Source organism: Falco biarmicus, chromosome 2 (assembly GCF_023638135.1).
Source record: "Falco biarmicus isolate bFalBia1 chromosome 2, bFalBia1.pri, whole genome shotgun sequence".
Lineage (NCBI taxonomy): Eukaryota > Metazoa > Chordata > Aves > Falconiformes > Falconidae > Falco > Falco biarmicus.
In genome coordinates, this window is record NC_079289.1 from 54,595,448 (window position 1) to 54,616,853 (window position 21,406).

The window sequence follows — 21,406 nt, forward strand, 5'->3', positions numbered from 1 at the left end:
CTTGTGTCATGGAAGAGAGGGCATAGGAGGCTGAATCTATTCTCGCTCCCTATAAATGATTTAGATAGTGCTGGGCTTCTGTGCAGCTGAATACATCTTTCAGCTGAATACCATAAAACTTCAATTTATTATTTTTGTTCTGTTAGAGGACCTTCTGTTGGAAGTTCGTCCATCTTAGCCTGCAATGCCTGCAGTTTATTCAGAAACTGCTTTAAAAAACAGTGGACTGTATACAAGGCTCCAAGACAACTCCATCATGCAGACATCCCTTTATTATTGATACTAAAGGTACCCTCAATGGTCAGGGTCTCTAGGCACAACTGATCCCATCAATTGGGTTATCTTTGAATGTCTGAAGTTTTGAACCTGTCAGCTGTTCAGATGTCTCCCTGGTCTGTACAGTTTTTAAGTGTGGATGGACACCTGTCCCCTTTATCAACGTGGCACAGGCAGCAGGCAGCACTGGGGATGTTCGTGTTCTCCCTGGCTACCCAGCTCTCAGCAGTCTAGTCTGATTGCACCTGTACAGAGGTGCTCAGCATCAAGCTCACAGGTAGCTTATCAGTTTCTGTTTGTAAGTATTTGAAAGCCTATCTTCCTCAAGGAAAACAAACAAACAAAAAAAACCCCAAACCAAACAACCAACAACAACAACAAAAAAAAACCCAAACAAACCAAAACAAAATCAAAACAAACAAACCAACCCACAGTATTCTTCTAAGTTGAAAATTACGAAATTTCTATTTCAGTTGCAGGGTGGTTTACATCGAGTTTCATTTAGTACTGAAACAAATGCAAAAAGAATTATCCAAATGTATTTATCTTTCAGCCAGGTATATAATTTGCCTAATGTACGTGTATACTCCCAGGAGTCAAGGTAAACATAGATTTACACATTTGCCTGGATTAAATATTAGAAATCCCTCTTTCCCCCAGAATTTTTTCCCCAGATGCTCCGACATAATTACGTTCAGCTGAAAGTATCTATAGTTGTTCTGTTGGCTAAATTGGTTTATTGTGTACTTTGAAATCATTGAATACTATTCCTGTTTCCTCCTCTGTGTGAATCCTTGGGTTTATATTACTCCGTGCCAGAAACAAATTGAAAAAGATGTGTTGAACACATGGATACGAAGCAGTTTGCTCAGTAATAATTGCTTCGTGACAGTTTTCTATTCTTCCAGTTCTTCTCCCTTTGGGATAGTTTAGTGGTTTGCATAGCATTAGTAAGAAAGAGACAAAGTACTGTCTCAAGCTAGATATTATTGCTGCAGACTGGATAAAAGCTGAACACTTCTGAAACAATGGTTCTCTGAATAACTAAGTGGATTCTAAGAACCTCCAAACATTGCTGATTTTTACTATACTTCACATTTTTTAAAAGATCACAAAAGAATTCCAGTCTTGGAGAGAACTGTTTTGTACTGCAATTGAAAATTTTTCAAGAGTACCAGACATGCAGGGCAACAGTACTTTTTAATACACTACATTTCAACACTGTCATAAATAATTACATAAATGTTACATATAAACAGAAGTTTTCTTAGAAGTAACCTTTCCACTTTTATTGACCTCTAACAGAAACATTTTAGTTAGGAAATTCTCTTGTTTATATTTTAATACAAGACAAAAAGCAATCACTTAGCCTCCAAATAAATAACTAAATAAATACTAGCTGTTAACAATTCTTGCACTTCAGCTAATCATTGCTGTGTAAACCAAAAATAAATTTTGGCAGGGAACTATGAAATCTATTTAATACAGAAAAGTTTAAAAAAACTTACTTTTTTTAAAAAAAAAAGCTTTCTGTTTCACTAAGCTGTAGTTTGGCAGCTTCACAGCAAGTCTGTTTGTCTAGAAAGCTGAAGAGAGTTTTTCAAGTGTCATGTTTGCTCTACGTTTAGATCTTGATATTAATCTCATTCTGTAGATGAAGGGGTCGTTTAAAAGAAATATCTTTACAAATAACACTGAAATACTTTGCAGTAAAGTTTCCATCAGCAGTATTTGACTTACAATTCGGCATGGAAAGCAGAACTTGGGTCAAGTTGCATCAGGTAATGCAAGAAATCCATTATCCCTGATAGATTTAAATTACTTAGATTTAATAAAATGGAGAGTTATATGTAGCATTATGATATTTCTTAATTACAGTGAATCTACTATGAAAGGTATTAATTTTAACATTATTTTGGTTTACTAAAAATTCTTTCCAAAACAAAAAATACTTCAAGAAAAATGCCCATCTCATTGTATTTTCTGATAACTTACATTAATATTTTTTAATTGAACTATTTCTCTTAGTTGCTTTTTCGGTGTCTGTGAAGAACTGGCACAGAACGTTACATCTCTAACACTGAAATACAGCAACATACACATGGAGATGTCTCAGGCTGAGACAGAACACCTTATGCATGCTGTTATGTGTATTAGAAGAATATAAATCAGAATAGATTGCATAATGTTTTGCAGTACAATATTTTAGAAGTGGAGAGTATTTCTATGGATAAATAGTAAAATATTTCATACTTACATAATTTATAACAACAATACATAGATGTTGAATTTCTAGCTTTTTTATGGTGAATAGATCATATCCTTTTTTCTTTGTTTACAGAGCTTATAAGAAAGTTAATCCAATAAATACAGACATATAGAAACCTGTACTATGCACAGAAATTACTTCAGAATCCAGATTTTTAAATGTTAATATTACTATTTCAATAGTTACAGAACCGTAGATATTGAAAGTATATAACGTGGCACAAAAATATATCTGCTATTAATATAACTTTGACTAAATGTGTGCATTAAAAAACCTGCAAATTTTCTGTACTTCTGCCCAGCGGCAAATTTAGTTTTGCTCAGAGGAGGAATGTTAGTGCACCTCAACAGAGAACATTATATATTTCTTTTAATTTCTTGCTAAAATATCAGCATTTTCACACTTAATGCTCAGAGACAGCCAGTATATCACTGACCTTGTAAATCCAGTCTTGCCATCACTAATACAGTCAAAAGTGGATATAATGAGTCCTATGGTATGCTTACTTGCACATGCTCTGCTTTCCTTGACTTTCTGTGGACGTAGAGTGACCATTGGGCTAGGTTTTCTGGGATTTCAGTCTCTTGAATGTCGTGTAAAAATGTTAAAGGCAGTATGTCTGTATATGTCTGTACTGTTTCTTTCAGGGGGGAGTGTCATGGGGGGTAGTCATAATTAAACCAAGTGATGTGAACATGAGCAAGCTAGGTAATCATGCAACTCTTGGACCTTTCCATCATACACCATCCTTGCTACTAATCTCCATTTTATATAAACACACCTAACTTGACAATTATAGGAACTTTTTTTTGCCTGCTTTTTTTTTCTCCTGGTTGTTTTTTTTTGTTTGTTTTTTGTTTTTTGGTTTTTTTATAAGGAAGATGGTTCCTTCTTTCTCTTGCAAAATGTCTGGAAATATTTTGGGAACCCTGAAATAATTGTGTATTTAGAATCATGAAACTCCTTAAACCAAATGATCACCTTTAGTCGCATTTTAATTTGAGCCAAATATTTCAGAAAACCTGGGCCAGATTCTAAATCACACTGTTATGGTGACATCACAGTATAATGGAAACGATACTAAAAGAAAATAAATCATGTGACTTCTGTTATACAAGCTGAAAGTTTGGTCTAGGAGATGCAGGTTTGGGTAAACATTTTTTCCCCCTTTCTACTTACTCCAAAGGGCAAACGTTCTGAGCACAGCCTAGCTGTAGTTTTAATACCATTATTGAACATTTATGCCATGGACTATTTTAAATCACTGCTTTAAAAATGGAGACAAAGAAATAGAACTGTTACGCAATAAGCGTGGAGGAATGGTACCCCTATCTAATCATCTGTTTCTCAGGTTCTTAGCACCAATAGAGAACACACAGGAATCCCAGGGGTACAGTATCTTTCTGGGGAAAATATTTGCACAGAGGAACACTTTGAAAAATGTCATCTGAATACAAAGCATTGGGAAAAGACTAACTACAGAACTTCTAGTGCCTAGGTTATGCTTGGGGATTTGGCTGTGACAGTGCTGAGTGCAGTGCTTCAGGTAAGTGTCTGTCAGCATTCAGCTTGTAAAGCTCTGTTTTCAGAAATTTATCTCTTTAGAACTTATGAGTTCATTCTGACACAAAAGTGCTCCTGACATAGATAATTTCTCATTATAGGAAATATTTTAAATTATGTTTCATTTTGCATGGCTTTGAAATGATTTGATGATTGTCATATGCAATTTTAAAAGTTCAACAAAATATGTCAAAGTAAGTAAACATAAGAAATTTATGGTAAACTTTGAATATTTAAAATGTCTGTATTACTTTCTATTTAAAAAAGAAAATTGTTTTGAAGTGCTCCAAGAATTAAAAATCAGCTCCATGAGTCTGCTCAAGACAAGCTCATCAGGTCAGGTTTTCCCATTTGTGAGCACTTATATCTGATTTCATATAATTAGAGTTTTCAGTTGAAGAGATAATGCAGGAGTCTGGCTAATAAGTATTAATTCCAGTTCAGGAGGATTTCAATCTGCATGTAGATTAACAGGTCTACAGCCAAAAGTATTCAATTCTGATCATAGTCTGATGTAGTGCATAACACAGGCCACTGAATTTTCTCATCTTCACACTGTATTAAGATATCCATACACATTCCAGATATGCCATCTAAAAATATGCTTGGGAATGTATAATTAATTGGGTTTGTGTGTCTGTTTTCCTGTTTACTATTTTTTTGTCATGTCAGACAAAAATTTGAATGAGATTGACTAACTGTCCCTAACATGCTATTTTGGGTATTGCAGTTCAAGTGTAAAACAATAGGCAGCTTTAAATACCACACAGCCAAAATAGAATGCATCAATGATACTTTTTTCTTAAATTTTCTATATGCCATATTAAAAAAAACCCCTGGTTTACTGATGCATTTCAAAGGAATAGTAAGTTTGCAATTCACTGAATGTAAAAGTGAAAAAAAAAATTAAATTATTTACATTCAGAATTAAATCAGTCCATAAAGTCCCTATTTTGTAACAATGCTAATCATACTTCCTCAGGATCTTGATTGATATAAGTTATAAAATGTAAATGTATAATAATATATACTTATATATAAAATATATAAGTAAATATACTGCTTATTGATAAATCAGACCACCTGTGTGGAGAAATTTTTTTATATCTTCTTTATTTATGCTTTCACAGTCCATATGCAGAGAAAACCACTAGAAATAGTTTGCATCTGGTGGGTTGATCACTGTGACAATAAAAGGATTGAACAGAAAGATATCTCTCTGCTTTCAGCAATGCCTAGCAATACAGAGGATCTATTTTGTTCATTGTGTGTACATCATTCAATGTTTTCAAACATTATGACTGCCACACATTTCTTTCTTTTGCCCTTGAAAAACCACTATACTATTACTAAATTTGTGGCAGGTAGTTTTATGGGAAGCAAAAAACATCACTGAAAATGTAGAAAATTTACACAATTTGCTTAAAATAATTATTTCAGACATTGTTTTTCCCAATAAAATTATTTTTAAAGCCATTTAGTACATAATTTTTTGCTGTCATTTTGTCAAGAACTTTTTTTCTATAAACCAAAATTGTAACAGGGATGTAATACTTGATTATGCTGAAAATAATTGTGAGGAGGGGGTGTTTTCTTTTGTTTACCACAACTTTCTATATATATTTATATATGTAGTGTGTGTGTGTGTATATACATATATATATATATATATATATATATATATATAAACCAATGTTTTTTGAAGCCTACATAGCCTTGCCTGATCTCAATTCCTTATATTTTAATATTAAACTCAAGGTTTATATTGAACAAAGGAATAGGTTCCCATGGAAAATAATGGATTTAATCAAACAAGAAGTATTGTATTATTTGCAATATCTTCATCTGCCTTTAATCTCAACCAAAGATATACTATACTATAAACCAGATCTAGACTGAGTAGTTTAAACAGAGACTTGGGGAATGGAAAAACTACAGCATGGGATGATTGGATCAAGTGGGAGGAGCACATTTCAGTGACAATATCAGCACACATCTGCCTAAACGGTCAGGTTACTAAAAACATTTTTTGTTATGCATAAATCTGAGGAATTTCAGTGGTCTTGCTCAATTGGAGTTACATCTTCTGACAGGGTTGTGTTCTCCTGCCCATTTGGTGGAGTAAGCAAATCAGTGTAAGATTCTGGAATGCAAAGGGTCATGCCCAGGTCACTCACGGAGGAGCTGGCTGCATTCACTTGCTACATTCGTACTGAGGTCATCTCCAGATATGGTCCTCTCTAGCAGTTAATGCTGTTATCCTTTTTCCCACACACTGAGTCTTTGTAGCAGGGAACAGAGACACACAGAAAATTCTCCACTCCATTCCTATGGAGGAAGAGTTATGCATCCTTGAAATTCCTAGCATGCTTTGTATATAGAACTGGAAATAAAAACCTGGCCATCCACTTACAAGAAAGGCCTTGACTACTCCCTTTTCCTCTTTCAAAGTTGTGTGGTCCCAATATAGCAGCCCAACTGTGAGGCTGGCACCTAGAATGGTGAGAGGTCACTTGGGCTTCAATTCCTCAGGAGAACATAGGCAAGATATATTTGGGGGCAAGGAAGCGGGGAGAGAGACCATTGACAAGTTAGGAAGAGTTCATAGAGAACAACTTTCAAAAGGATAGCTTGAAATAGCTCTTAGTCTCTTTCCTCCTACCCCCAGACTTTCCTGGAAAGAGGTACTGATTCATTGCATATTGGCAGCAGGCAAGTACCCCAAAGACCTCCATTCCATTCAACTGGGAGGACTGTGTTCCTCAAACTCCTCTGTTGAACGTTGAGTGGGAACACAGATGCAGTGCAGGAAAAGCTGGATACAGGATATCTCCTTCATATATATTTGAAGAATTAAAACCAGCATGTAAGTCTTTCATAATGACTGACTACTGTATTTCTGTCCCTAGATGCTTTCTTACTTTCCTCCCAGTAGGTTTATCTGGAGAAAAAAGTTCACAGCAAGATATATTTCTCAATGAGTGGACCACAGTCATTCACAGGCAGATTGTATTCTAGAAAAACAGGTTGGAGAGAATCCCCAGGGAATGCCCTGCCAGCTACTGGCACATGCCCCCAGTGCCAGCAGGAACTCCCTAAGGCTGGCTCCAACAACCTGCCTCACTTCTAAAGTCTGTAGTTGCTACTGCAGCAGGAGAGGGCTGAGGCACATGAAACAGGAGGAATGAAGGGAGACTTGAGCTGTGTGAGGGGCACTGTACAAATCACTTGTCCAAACTGTGTCCCTGTGCCATACTCAGAGGAACAAGTGGAACAAGAAGCTTTTGCAGCATTAGGCACTCCTCTGGAAAGTGGATGAAGTCATGGGGTGTTGTTTCCTGGGAGCTGGGGGTGATGAGAAACATAGACAAATTAAGAACTACTTTCAGACAGTTGCTACCCTTAATGGTCCTGACCAGCCTCACCTGTGGTTTCCACCCATGCCTTCTTGGCCATGGACCCAAGAACCTCATCTCAGCTCAGTTCTGCACACCTAGGCTTTCCCTGAGCTATTCTGTGGATATAATTATCTACAGTTCTGTGTTCTGGATGGCCCCAGAACAATCTTGAAGGAAATATCTTTTCCAGTTCTTTCTCTGGCCTCATTTCCTGCTGTTTTTCATGAGTCGTCTTCCTGGATGGACCTGGATCTGACCCAACACCTCACCTTGCCTGGGGATCACTGGACAGTCAACAGAAACTTACTGTCACCAACCCACACCTGCTCAGTTTCTGCAGGACTGCATCCCATCAGCAAAAGCATGGTCTGTGCTAGGGTCACCCTCATTGTCCAGATAGACACAGCAACAACCCTGGGAGAATTCATCTCACCTCTCCACCTTGCAACCCCGCCCTCAAACTCAGTGCTGTGTTTCTGGACAGCTTTCTTGGCAAAGTGAGGAGACACCTTCTTGATCTGGTGTCCAAGAAGGTGCTGGATTTTGATACTGTTTTCCTGCTATACACATTGAGCATATCTACTTCTCCTTAATTTCCTGCTGACTGTGGAAGCATGGACAGTGTACTGAACATGTCCTGGGATTGTGTGGAGGAGGAGCATGACATAATACGATTCATCCATGAGTCTGAAGGAAAGAGAATGCACAGAAGGAGGGCACACTACAAGGGAGGAAAGAGATGTCATGACTATCACTTAAGCTTACATGACATTCCCAGACTTATGGTTTTATTGACTTATTAAAAACCTAGAGTCTGCCTTTTCAGCAGTTTAGTTCATCTGCTTATTCTGCTGAACTATTTTTGGAGAATTTCCTTTGTCATTTAACTTACATTAGTTTTGAATGCATTCATTCATTCTGCTCCAGTTCTGCCTTTTTAGTTGTTGTAAGAATTTCCACCTTTTCATGCCCAGTTTCTAATTTGTGTAACTTTAGTCTTGGTCTTCCTACACTGGTGGTGGATTTTGATGGTACTACTTCACTAGTCTCCATTGCTGCTTTACCTTAAGGCATGACCTCATCTACCAATTTTACCATAAGCTTTTAAAAAACGTTTATTGGTGGTAAAATGAAAATAAACTCTGCTTGGATATAGTTCCCAAAATCAAATGCTTTGTATATACAAGAAGTTATTTTAACACTGTGTGTAAACAGAAGAACTAAGTAAATAACTCACTTTTTCCTAAGACATAGGCTTTTGTCACTGTATAGTAAACTTTTTTTTTTGTTTTGATTTAGGACTCGGGCACTCTGATCCTTCACCCTGTACACATGCTAATTTCCCTCAGAGCTCCCATTTGGAGTCCCTCAAAAGGGAAAGGCCTAATGTCCTAAGAAGACAGCTTGATTCAGGACTGACTGTATTACTAGAAATAGTTACAATCTGCACCAGATTTTGCTTTCTCCATCCTGAACAATCACTCAAACATATGCCAGTGACTTCATGGCTTCTAGTCCCTTCATAAAATCACAAATCCCTGGTGTTGGGATGAAAACAAATCTTTGGTGGTCTGTGAGGCAGTCCTCTTATTATTCAGCTGCCATTTTCTAGAAAAGGACTATCTGAAAACAAAACCATTTTCAGGACACCAAGGGCTATTATATGCTTTGAACTGTCTCATGTCCGGGCTCAACTCTACTGGGAGGATTTCCCTCTCTTACTTATTCCCAAGAAATGTCAACTGTGCTAAGGTAGACACCTCAGCTTAAAAAAAAATAATCTAGGAAACACACAAAAGATAGGGATGTGAATTGTTGTTCTCATGTTGTCTGACATACATTCATAAGCTTTTAGGTACAGGCTTCTTGCAAAACTTTCTTTGCTGCACTGCCTGCAAGATGAGTCCAACCTTCCTTCTCTTCATCTAAAAGAAGATGAGTAGTGCTGTCTCCCAAGGCCACGCTGTTATCATCTCCCCTTCTCCTGACAAACGCTGATGTTTCACCAGAAAACAGGAGTGGGGTGGAGGAGGTGGTCTTGGTCTGTTGATACTTAGGCTCAAGAGGAACTTTTATTCTTAAAGGACAAGGAATGGTCAGGATAAGAACTTGGTAGCTTAAAATGAAAAGAAAGCTCACAGAATGACTCCACAGTGTACCTACTCTCTTCCCAAGACTCACCCATGCATGAAAAACTAGCGTCTAACCTCTTCATGTGCCTTTTAACTGACAACGGTACAGCTCAGTTTACCATGCCCCACTGGAAGTAGCTCTAAAGCCACAATTAGTGCCTACCAACCAAAAAAAGCGCAAACTTACAGTGTCTTTAACTTATATGTCCACACAGAGTTACTTTAAATAGAGGTCACCTTTCTTCTCTTCTCTTCTCTTTGCTTTTCAACCCTCATTCATTGTTTACGCAGTTCTTTCTTTCCTGGATCACTATCTTCAGGCTCAAAACTGAAATGGTGAAAGTTCAGCTGTTTCTCATCCATCTGTACTGCAATTTCTTTTTTTTTTTTTTAAATACTGTGTTGTGACTAAAAACCTGTTTTGAAAATTTATTTAAATTATCAAATTAACCAGAAGTAGCAGATTAGTTACTTTCTTTATGGTTTTTAGTTAGGTAAGTTAAGTTAGATGAGCATTCCCCTTCAGTCAGAAGTAAAGAGCAGCTATGGCTTATGCATTTTTAAGAAGAATTCTTGAAACCATAGAGATCTTATTTTGGCTTCCCTCATATCCACACTACCAATACGGAAAACAAAGAAATCACCTTTTTTTCTCCGTCTCCCTTTTCCTTTCTCCCACATGTTATCTTGAGACCTGTTATTACATTACTTGCTTTTGTTGTTAAAGCCTGGAGACTGGTATCTTGCTTTTGTTAGAAAATTTCACCCAGTCAGTCAACCAGAGCCAGCCAAGTCAATGGTCAGCCTTGTTAGGCTGTGGGAGCATGAAGAGGAGAGCAGTTTTTTTCTGCTTGGATAGATGCTTGGAAGCAAAACAGAAGCAGCACTATGTGTGTGTTGCTGAATGGGAACCGTACATTTGTGTGAAACCTGCATATTGGTATGAGTTCTGCAAGGCCAGCTTTACTAGGGAGAAATAAAAGGTTACAGGTACCAGGTTTATCTTCGAACTGCCTGACAGTTATCTCTGGACTTCAAGAATGCACTTATTTTGATGTTTAACTGTCCATTTTTAGTTACTTCAAATCAAAGATCTTGAACTTGTGAGATGCACTGAGACACAGGAATTCCCATGACATTTCATAACACTGAACACACTGAGGGATGCAGATCAATATTCATCAGTAAGCACCAAAATATTTACCACAGATGTTCACCTAGCCTGAAAGAAATTGAAATACTTTGCCAGAAAGGACTGTCACTCAAATGAAAATCAGAGAGCAAAAGTTTCTGTGAAAACTGTATTTTTTAAACCTCATAATCTGATTAAAAAATGCATTTCTAAGAAGACATCAGGAACTAGATTCTTTTGAGTCATATGCTTTTGATACATTTTCAACGTAATAGCTGAGCTAAAACTTGGGGAACCAAAAGTTATCCCAGAAAGGAAGAGAAAGCAATGAGAAGAGAATCTCTGTGTTGCATTCTTATTTATAAGGAGCAAAGCTTTGCTTTTGTTTACAGGGAAGGAATGGAGACAAGGACATCTATCTTCTTTACTGCTCCGCACTTCCTTTTTTTGTCAGTACTCTAGTCTTTGATGTGGGTTCAGGTCAGACATCAACAGTGGATTATACCTTTTTCTCAGTCTGTTTCTGGGTGCTTTATGATGTTATGGTTAGCTGACAGTTTAAGTCCTTTCCCACATTATAACAGCATGATCCTTCTTCCTCACACCAGCACTTATCTGATCCCACTGTGGAGTGGTTCTAAAAGTAAATTCAAGCTGCAGTAAAACTAACTCAGCTAGAAAAATCACAGATTTGATCGCTCACGTCTGGGAACAGGTTCACTATGGGGATCAGGCATGTTCCAGTCCATGGCAACAGGTGGGTTTATAGCCCCCCACCTGGCAGACATGACGAGGAAATGACTGCAAGCAGTCCTGCCTTAAATCAGCTTACATTGTGAAAATATGTCATTAAATATGCTTTGCAGCAAACGTTAAGAAGGACGGTTTAATGTATCAGTGTTTGGGGGGATTAAGCTAATCTACAGGCTATGTTTCTTTTAACAGAAAGTGGAATGAGTGGAATTCTAGGTGGACTGACCTGAAAAAAATTATCAAAGTTACTTCATCATCTTAATAATGGAAATTGGTTTAGTTCAGGTTTGTCTTCTGGAAAAGACTGATTTTATACTTTCATTTTAAAAACCACATGCAGACAAATAGTAAAATAATGAACTGCTACAGTGAAATTGGGGCACAAAACCTGGGACACTGTATGATTAAAAAAAACAAAACAACAAAACAAAACAAAAAAACAACACCCAAAGAAAAATATTTTATTTTCTTACTGGGACTAATTGATAACATTCCACCTCAACTCAAGTTCATACACTACTTTCAGGAGTTTCAGTTCAAATTCATCTCTGTCTTCTAGATGGTAGTTTTGTATAAAGCGGAATTGTTGATTATAAATCTCCTGCAGCAAATTGAAAAAAAAGATTAAAAAATAATCACGGGGGCAAATTGTTTCAAAGGACAGTAATTTATATGGGACATCTGACTCATAGGAAGGAAATTAATACTAATCAACTGAAAATTCAAAGAATGAAGAATTTGCTTACTTTTACCCAGTCTGATTTATAGGACTTTAGCCCTGTTATAATTTTATATTGATTATGAAGCCTTAGCATAGGTTAATGATAAAGGTTAAAAGTTCCTCAATAGTGAAAAGGATTGAAAAGATGGATTTCTTCATTTAAAACAGGCATTATTGACAATGCTGATTCCAGCACCCTAGAGCACTGACATTATAATGAACATATCTTATAATGAACATGGATTCCGAAGCCATTGTGTGAGAAAGCAATAGGAATAGATCTAATGAAAGTCACTGTGGTTCTCAGATGAAAAATACCATCATGTTTTTGTCTTTTAAACAGCTAACACTTTGCTATATGCTAAAACTGACCTACAAGTAAAAAAGTATACATTAACGATTTCAACAAATGTTATCTCGTTCTGATTTTTAAGAATGTGAAATAAATGGAAATGTTTTGTTTAGGCTTTTTTTGTGACACCATTTGTTTGTGTTGCACTAACTCATAAAAGCTTTGTTTTCTAAATGGAAATACTGAGTTCATTAATGTATAATGTGAAACAAATGCCACCATCAACTTTGAAAGAAAATTTTCAAATACTAGACTAGAGACAATGTCTGCTGCTCTCATTGTTGAAATGACGTGACAGACTTATGATAGGATCATTGGTTACACTCTATTTCCAATATATACAGATTTCATAAAATATGTGCAGTTAAACTTGATATGTTAGACTAATTTCCTAATATATGGCTAACCATGCAGAATTCTCTTAGCTAATGCCAATAGGCAGACTTCTTAATTGCTTTCTATCAATAACAGTAATACTACTACTTTGTTTATAGGTGAGATTACTTGCATCTTGATTTTCCCTGTGCATTTATAACTGGTATTTGTGTTGATTTGTGTACTATTACAATGATCATTAAAATATATGAGGTCAAAAAGGAGGATTTTAGATCAAATTATTTCCTCCAAATAAATACCAGTTACCTATTCCAGAAACTTTCTTCATAACAGTATGTATGTTTAGTGCATAGACAGCAAGAAATAACAGCTCAGTATGTTGTGTTTCAAAGAGTTCTTACCTACATCACGCTATGGCATACTACATTATATGGACTGTGACATAATTTTCCCTGGGGAAAATGGTGAAAACTGTCACTGAAGAATAGAGTGGATAAAGCACTGTAAAGTTACTCTGAGAGATAAAGAAATCTAACGGTGGCTTGATTATCACCACACTTTACATATGGACACAAAAGTCCTGCTCATTGATGATCTCCCTTTGTGGAGGCAAGCTAAAAGTAAATTTGCAGTTGTCTTGGCTCCTAGGTGAGCATCATCTCTCTGTTCCACATCACCTTGTGGCATATAGGTCATGTTCAGTCCTTTGGTACTTGTACTTAAGGTCCTGTCTGGGATCTGATACAGATTTCCTCAGGCATGAAAACCCACATGATTGCATTTCACTGAAATAAATGTCTGGCCAATTGCAGACGTGAGACTCATGAAGACATTAAGAACTGGCTTATACCACAGTACAGAACCTTCCTATGGTATTAACCAATTCTCCAAATTCAAGTGATTTCACTGGCTATGTCTATGCTGTCAAGTAACTTAGCTTGTGAGTTCTCTCTTGGTTTCAGTTCCCGTTATCCACATTGCACAAATGTTAGTTCACTCCATGGCTTAGCATTAAAGAAAACCATCTCCGTCCCTCCAAAACAAACCTCAAGTTCTGTGGATAACTCATCCCAAGGACTGCTTCCAAAAGGCTACAGAAACCAGACAGCCAAAGGCTTGGATATCTCTGCCCTACGAAGTCCCTGAACCACAGGCTTTCTATTTTCAAAATACTTTCCCATGCCTGGATATCATATCCCAAGAGCCTGTAATGTGCTCCCTCAGTTTCATGTCATAAAAACACCACCTGGTGGGTTACAGCAGAGCCCTCATGTTTTTTTCAGGCTTTTTTTGAACTAAAAGCAAACAAACAAAATGATAACTGGGGTTTTGAACCAAGCGGACCACTGTGTGTGGCTTAAAAGAGTTGTAGGGAATTGTACTGTGTAGTGGAGATTTGTTTAGCAGTTTCCTTTAGGTATTTCTATCTCTGAGCACAGTAGACATAAGGCATTCAACACCACTTTGCCTGAAGGATCTCTGTCTGGGATGTGTATTTACCTATGTAAACATAGCTGCAATGAGTCTTTCTGTACTTTACATGAAACACTTTCATGAACTACTGTCTTTTTAGAGATGTTTGCACACATCAGATATTCACAATTTTCATGGCAATATGGCAGCCCTTCATCCTGCCCTTCAACACCAGATGCTGAAATCAGAAATGATTAAAGGCAGGGGTTTAGGTATAAAAGTGAAAATATAAGACTACAGGTGAAAAAATATGAACTAAATCAACACCCACCTTTTTTTGGAGTGGTTTTTGGGGGTTGGGTTTTTTTTGTTATTTTTTGGTTGTTTTTTTTTACTTTTCCTACCTACAATTTCTAAAATTTAATCCATTTTCCAGAGCTACATGGTTAAGTATTTAGTTTTGTTTTTCTACCAAAGATATGAAGAATAAATGACAAGGAATATGTTGGGAAATATTCATTGGTCATTCAGTGGTGAACCTGTTGTGTGATTAAGTGTAGGATTTATCTGTCCAAATTCAGACTACAAATCTACATCTGAGTACTCTGTTTCCTTCTGCATTTACTTATTTCTCTACATTCACTATAATGGGAGCTTCAAAAACTAACTTTGAGGCAGGGCAGGATTGAGTTTTCTAAACAGAAGTGCCAAAAGCCACTAGAAATGCTCTAGGTCCACAGGGGTCCTCAAACTATGGCCTGCAGGCTGGATACGGCCCCCCAGAGTCCTCAATCCGGCCCCCGGTATTTACAGAACCCCCCCGCTCCCCCCCAGCCAGGGGTTGAGGGGTGGAACCAAGCAGCCGCAGATGACTGCCTGCCACTTCATCTGCGCGCCGGCCCCCTGGTTAAAAAGTTTGAGGACCCCTGCTATAGGATGTCCAAGAAATCTTTAAAGGGTTTTATAAGAATCGGGTTTCTTTCGGATAGGCAGCTGTATGCCAAGTGTGATGATCACCTCATCTGCATCTAAAATATCTGTAGACAGCTATGTTTAACCAGCTGGACCCTAGTTGTAGAAGTAGACTGTACAGGTATGAAAAACTAAGTGGTATTAATCATGCCTTATGTATATTCTGTTATCTTCTTAAGCTCACCACCTTAGCATCAGCACAATGCTACTTTATGCTGCATTCAGGATGGTGCTCACACTTAAGCTTATCACTTCTGACACAAACTGACCCATATAAACACTACAGCAAAGCCGATGAAGTTCTGCTCTGCCAAAATACGAGCTCATCTGTGATTTTAGAAAAGCTGTACTGAGTTGATTTTAATGGATGTATTTTAAGGCCTTCATAAGTAAAAATGATCTCATACAACTGAGAATGTGCAAGCACACTTTCAGTTTGTCGTATTTTTATTTTGGGGGTTTTTTTATTGCTTTTGGTTTCATTTCTTCTTGCATAAGGCAAAGTGGATGTAGAAAAAGTAGTGTGAATTTATTGCACCCAGATTAAGATTTTAGACCTCACAGAAAGACACAAGAGGATAGGAATCAAAACCATTTTACAACACAATTTTAGTATTAATGAAGCATGTTTTCTGTGCTAATTCATTAATTTCATTGACAGGGCAGCAGTTTTATGTATGCTATGCAACAATAGGTTCCATACTGCAAAATCTTTTGTTCATTCTAAATGAATAATGTTGCCTTTTCTTTTCTCATGAACCCTGTAACAAATGGAGCTTCACTGAAAGACAAGTTTGAAGTATTAAGAAATTCAGCTGACTAAACTGATTTATAATTCATATATGGCAAACCAATGCTAGAAAATTTGTTTTTCTTTAAAATTAAAGCCTAAAACCCCCTAAAGCTTTATTGGAAAAATGTTTGAAAATTTTGACATTTCTTTAGCCTCTCTGAATCGGCTGTTAATTTCTCCTTCATTAAATGAAAACTAAACACAATTAAGCAGTGATACATTTTACACTAGGTTGATTCCTGACTGATTCTCAGCAGAAGTATCTCTTCTATAACTGTTCACATCTTCAAAAGCAATGTAGTCAAGGAATGGTATTACTACCCTCTGTGCTACTTGTTAGTGAAATCCAGTGAGTTTTCTTTGCTTGTGTGTTTGTTCATGACTAGTACTGAATTGTGAAATATTTAAAACTTAGAGAATCACAGAATGACAGGATTGTTGAGGTTGGAATGACTTCTGAGATCATCCATTCTACCCCTCCTGTTCTTTTTCCGTTTCACTTACTGTGCAATGGAGAGGGCAAAAGTTACACTACATCACAAAACCACATAGATTTCCTGAAGGCAGTAAATATGTGCACTGTTATATCTGTACTATAAGAAGGGTATATGTTCAAGCACAATATATGCTTTTCTTTTAGGGACATCCCTTAGCTTTCCCAAGTATAGATGCAGTCATAAGCCCATGAAAATGGCTTCAAGAAATTAGTCCTTTGCCAGGTGCCCTTCATAATATAGCTCTTCTGAGACGTCTTTTTCTCCCCTCATTGAGATGTCATGGCCAGCGTCACATGAACTTCACATGGAAGAGTCTTTGAGTAACAGTAGAGGTAGTCCATTGGTTTTACTTTTCCTTCTAAGCTCCAGATATTCATTAAGTATTTTGTGGTTTTTTTAAGATTTATGGCATCATGGGGAATGATGTCACATGTACTGAATATTCTTTTCTCACATATAGATACGTTCAGTAAAGAAATCTATATATTATTTAAAGTAGGAAATCCAAGTTTTCACAGCAACTACCTATAAACTGAAGCCTGTCTGAGGTATTTAAACATAGCTGTGTGATCTACTTAGTATAACTATGTTTTGAAACGTTTTCATGATATTATGAAGTTAGGAGTAAAACCTGGCAAAAAACACAGTAAAAGAAAGGGAAGAGATATCCATTAGAAGCTCTAAAAGTTCCACATGGCAAAAGGTTGACCAATCAAAACAAAAAGTTTTAGTAACTAATATGTCATTTTAATTTATGGAATGGCAATGCAAAGTAAAAATTTTTTTTTTCCTCCTCTTCTTTTTTGTTAAAATCTATTAATGAATATTTTTAAGTTTTAAGTGAACAAAATCATTTTGGAGACTTCATTATTTAGAACTGCAGGAATCAAACTAGTATTATGTCTTCCTTCATACTACAATAGTATGTTTCTATTAGTCAGCACTGGTGTTTACTTAGGGATTGTCCTAGCTCTTGCTAGCTGCAAATTCCTGAACCCTTTGCTCTGATATCACTGTGCCCTCATTCCTCTCAATCATTTTGCTATTCTTCTTTTTGCCTTTGCCTACAAGTTCTTCAGTTTACTTTATCAGTTGCATCCAAAATTATCTTCTACCTCCCCAGATTATTGCTCCTTACTGACACCTATAAATTAATGACCAACATGCCTACATGTCATCCTTTTCCAGGTATCTCGTTACTGTAAATTACATATCCAACTTCATATTTAAAGATTCATCTACAGAACATCAGGGTTTTGGTCTATTTATCTGACCTTTATACATTTCTTTAAGCTCTCATAAAGCTTCTTCATGATCTTTCTTATGAATTTTGGGACAGAACTTAACTAGTTATCAGTCTTTTCATTATAGCTCATGGGCTACAAGATCCTGAAATTTAGCTTACATATAGTAATTGAAATAATTATTTACCCTTCTAAGAATTTTGCATACAACTTCACAGGAACGTTGCCTTGTAAAAACACATTCTACATTTTTTTTCCTATCTGAAAAACTGACCCATCCTTACTCAAGTTCATTCTCCTGTTTGAGGCTCATAGAAAATGCTTGTGCCATAGAAGTTGTATTTTGGATCTTCCAGACCTTCATTAGAAGATGCACAGATTCTTCCTCATCTCTAAATCTTTGACAGAGTTTGTATCCAACAGGATTCCCACAGCAGCTCATTTGGCAGCTTCATTTTCCCTTGAAGACCAATGTCAGTTCTGATATGTTACCCAGCAGATACAAGATAAGACAGCAAGGTATTTGAGGTTAGACTACAGTCACACAAACACTTTTTGTTTTGGTTTTGTTTCAAACTAGGCCATTGTTAGAGGATGTTTAATTTCAAACTTTTAAAATGCTCAAAGTCCCAGCACGCCCCTTGGTAGGCAAGCACCTACTGCTCACAAGTCATAGCCCATTTCTGTAATGTTTTGACAGTCTCAGTAGAAAAGCTGCATATCAAATGAAAATCTTCCATGACTCCAGGTTTGACTTTTCAAATCAAGGTTAACAGCTCTTGCTGAATATTGGAAGGAAATTGTATTGTTGCTATAGCTGTTCTGGAGAACATAACAGGTCAGCTCTCAAGGCTACCAGTACTGTTAACCGCTCACATATTTAAAGCTTTAAATATATTTAGAAGATGTTAAAAACCTTTAGAAATACTCTGTAGCTAGCTGTTATACTATAATGAGATGCTGTAATATTTATCACAATGTTTGGTGAAATTCTTTTACTGATGATTTTTTTCTAAACCAGAGCAAGACAATACTTTAAATTGCAGCCGCTAACTGAGTTTCACAGCTGACACTGGGGACAGTTATGCGATACTTGACAGCTTTGTGTTATAGTGGGTCATGCAAATGTTATATTTGGATTTTAATTCCCAAGCAATTTATCTCCCGCTTTGTTGCAATTCTAGCTTTTCTTCAGAAAAAAAACCCCTCTGAATCTCAGCTGAAACCTCTGAATTTTACCATTTCTTAGTCAAAATATTAGCTGTTGTATGATTTTGATAATAAACCAGACATTTATCAGAGATGGTTTGAAATATCAGGGAATATTAAATGCCTTTTCTATAACATAATTTCAGCTTCTAGCATATGAGTTAACTAAAGGCAAAGAAGTTTGCTTTTGATATTTGTTTGTTTTGCTACAAATGTTTGGACAGCTCTCACTTCAATTTTGCTGTGAACTATGGAAGTTAAATTAATTTATAGGACAGGATCACTTCCATTACTGATTATGATATGTGAAAGGTGACATATATGTTTAAATCCTAGTGCATAATGGACAAGAGAACCTTCTTTTTTAAATAGAAAGTATAGCCTAGGTGTAGGAATTAAATTTATAGTTATACTTATTAGAAGTAGCTAAAAAAAAAAAAATTAACAAAGGACATAGCATTCTGGGGGGAAAACCACACTTCTGTTAAAATAGGCTATTTTTTATAAGTGTTTTTCTGTTCAGTGATTTTTTCACAGGATCATGTCTAAATATATTTTTTTAACTTCTCATTTCAATAAAGTCAAAGTTGTGGCATAGACCTATGGGGCTGAATAGGTGAAAGGTTTGCTGTGTGTTTACATGGCAATTCTAGCAGCATATTTATTTAACACCAGTGATTATAGTAAATACTTCATGGCATTTTGATTGATCAAAGGAAAATATATTGGTAGGTTTCAACATTTAAAAAAAAAATTCTTCTTATTGGGACTTCCAAAGTCTACAGTTTTTATTTGAGGCTGGAAAGAAAAGAAAGAAAGACAAAGATACATTTACTATAAAATTAAACCTATTTTTTCCTGTTTTTCATAATATTGTCAATGAAATTTTCCTTAGAAATTAAACCTGACTGTCCAGTCAGAAATTAACATTTAGTCACATTGCCTTTAGATTAGATCACATACTCTAACTGAACCTAATTATTTCTCTAACTGCAAGATCTAGGAATACTTTCCTTTTATGATAATTATCTTTTATAATAAGTGATATTCTGGATGTTTAAGATAAGGCCGTATCTTTCCTGCTGTGGTACTGTAAGCACACTGGGAAAAATCTGCTTTGTTATACCTAATGCATTTGGTGAACTGCTTTGTTGTATAGGTGAGAATTGGATTTTTCACTATCTGTTGAAATTAGCCTTTTTTAATATAGGAAAACCTCACTAATGCTCTCGGGAAAAGACCCAACCCATGTTTTTGTCGTTGTTCTATTTACAAAACTTCCCTGAAAAAAACACCTTGATAACCCCCTGTCATGATCCACCAAGCATCCATTCAGTGAAGTATTGAGTGACTGATCTTTTTCTAGACAGGTTACTCAACGTGTATGATGAGGAGAAGTTGTATTCCCTTCTCAACATCTGATGTTAGTCTTCCACCTTGTATGTCCACTTACATTGTATTCATCGAGCTAATTTTTTACAAATTCCGGGCAAGAGCACTGGATCGATAAACCCACACAAAATAGCAATATATTTTGCTGTGTAAGTACAGCAGCAAAGAAGACAAATTATTTCTAGCAGGTTTTTCAGACAACATGATTGACTTTAGCTGACTCTTAATGCATTTTTTCAAAGCTACAGGAAGGAGATTTGAGTACATACAGCAAGTCCACAAAGAACAGCTTTCAAGCGGCTTTTAAAGAAAAAAGTATTTTTAACACAAGCACCAAGAAAGTTTTTCCTTTAAAAATGAGAATTCTCTGTATCTTCTGTTAAACCAGCTTAACAAAGAGGATAACACCATGACTAAAATATTTATAGTTCATCACAGTCCCTTTGAACAATAATTAATTAAAAAAAAGAATCACTAGTTTATTCATCTTTACCTAGTGATACAGAGAGGAAAGAAGTACCTAAACAATGAATAATAATGCAGAAACTGAGACTGTAAAATCAATGTCAGCTCAGTAGAGCTGAGCTTCTTTCTAATGCTGCTGTTCCAACAGTAGAGTTTACCTTCTGAATTATATATGTATTGACCTAATTACATAAATATTGACTTTGCTTTCTATGAAGCCTTTTTCAGTCTCAGTGTAATTACAATGTCAATATTTGTTGCATGTAATAACACTGAATTTAGACTTGTTAATTTTGATTGATAGTGGCATGCCACAAGTTATTATATGGGATAAGACAGTTAGTCTAGAAGTATGCATAGCAAATACAAGCAGCTGACAATGCTACCAAATCTGAATGTGTCTCCAAGACTTTCTGTTTCCAATTGTTTAGCCAGACAGAGGAAATATGATGGGTGATTACATCCTTGTTCCATACAAAACACTGTTTT

The 21,406-nt window shown here is 36.3% G+C and overlaps 1 protein-coding gene across 1 annotated transcript in view; it reads left to right on the forward strand.

Annotated features, from left to right (window-relative positions):
* Positions 1–21,406, forward strand: part of GPC5 (glypican 5) — a 709,869-nt gene that overhangs the window by 681,469 nt on the left and 6,994 nt on the right. The window lies entirely within an intron of this gene.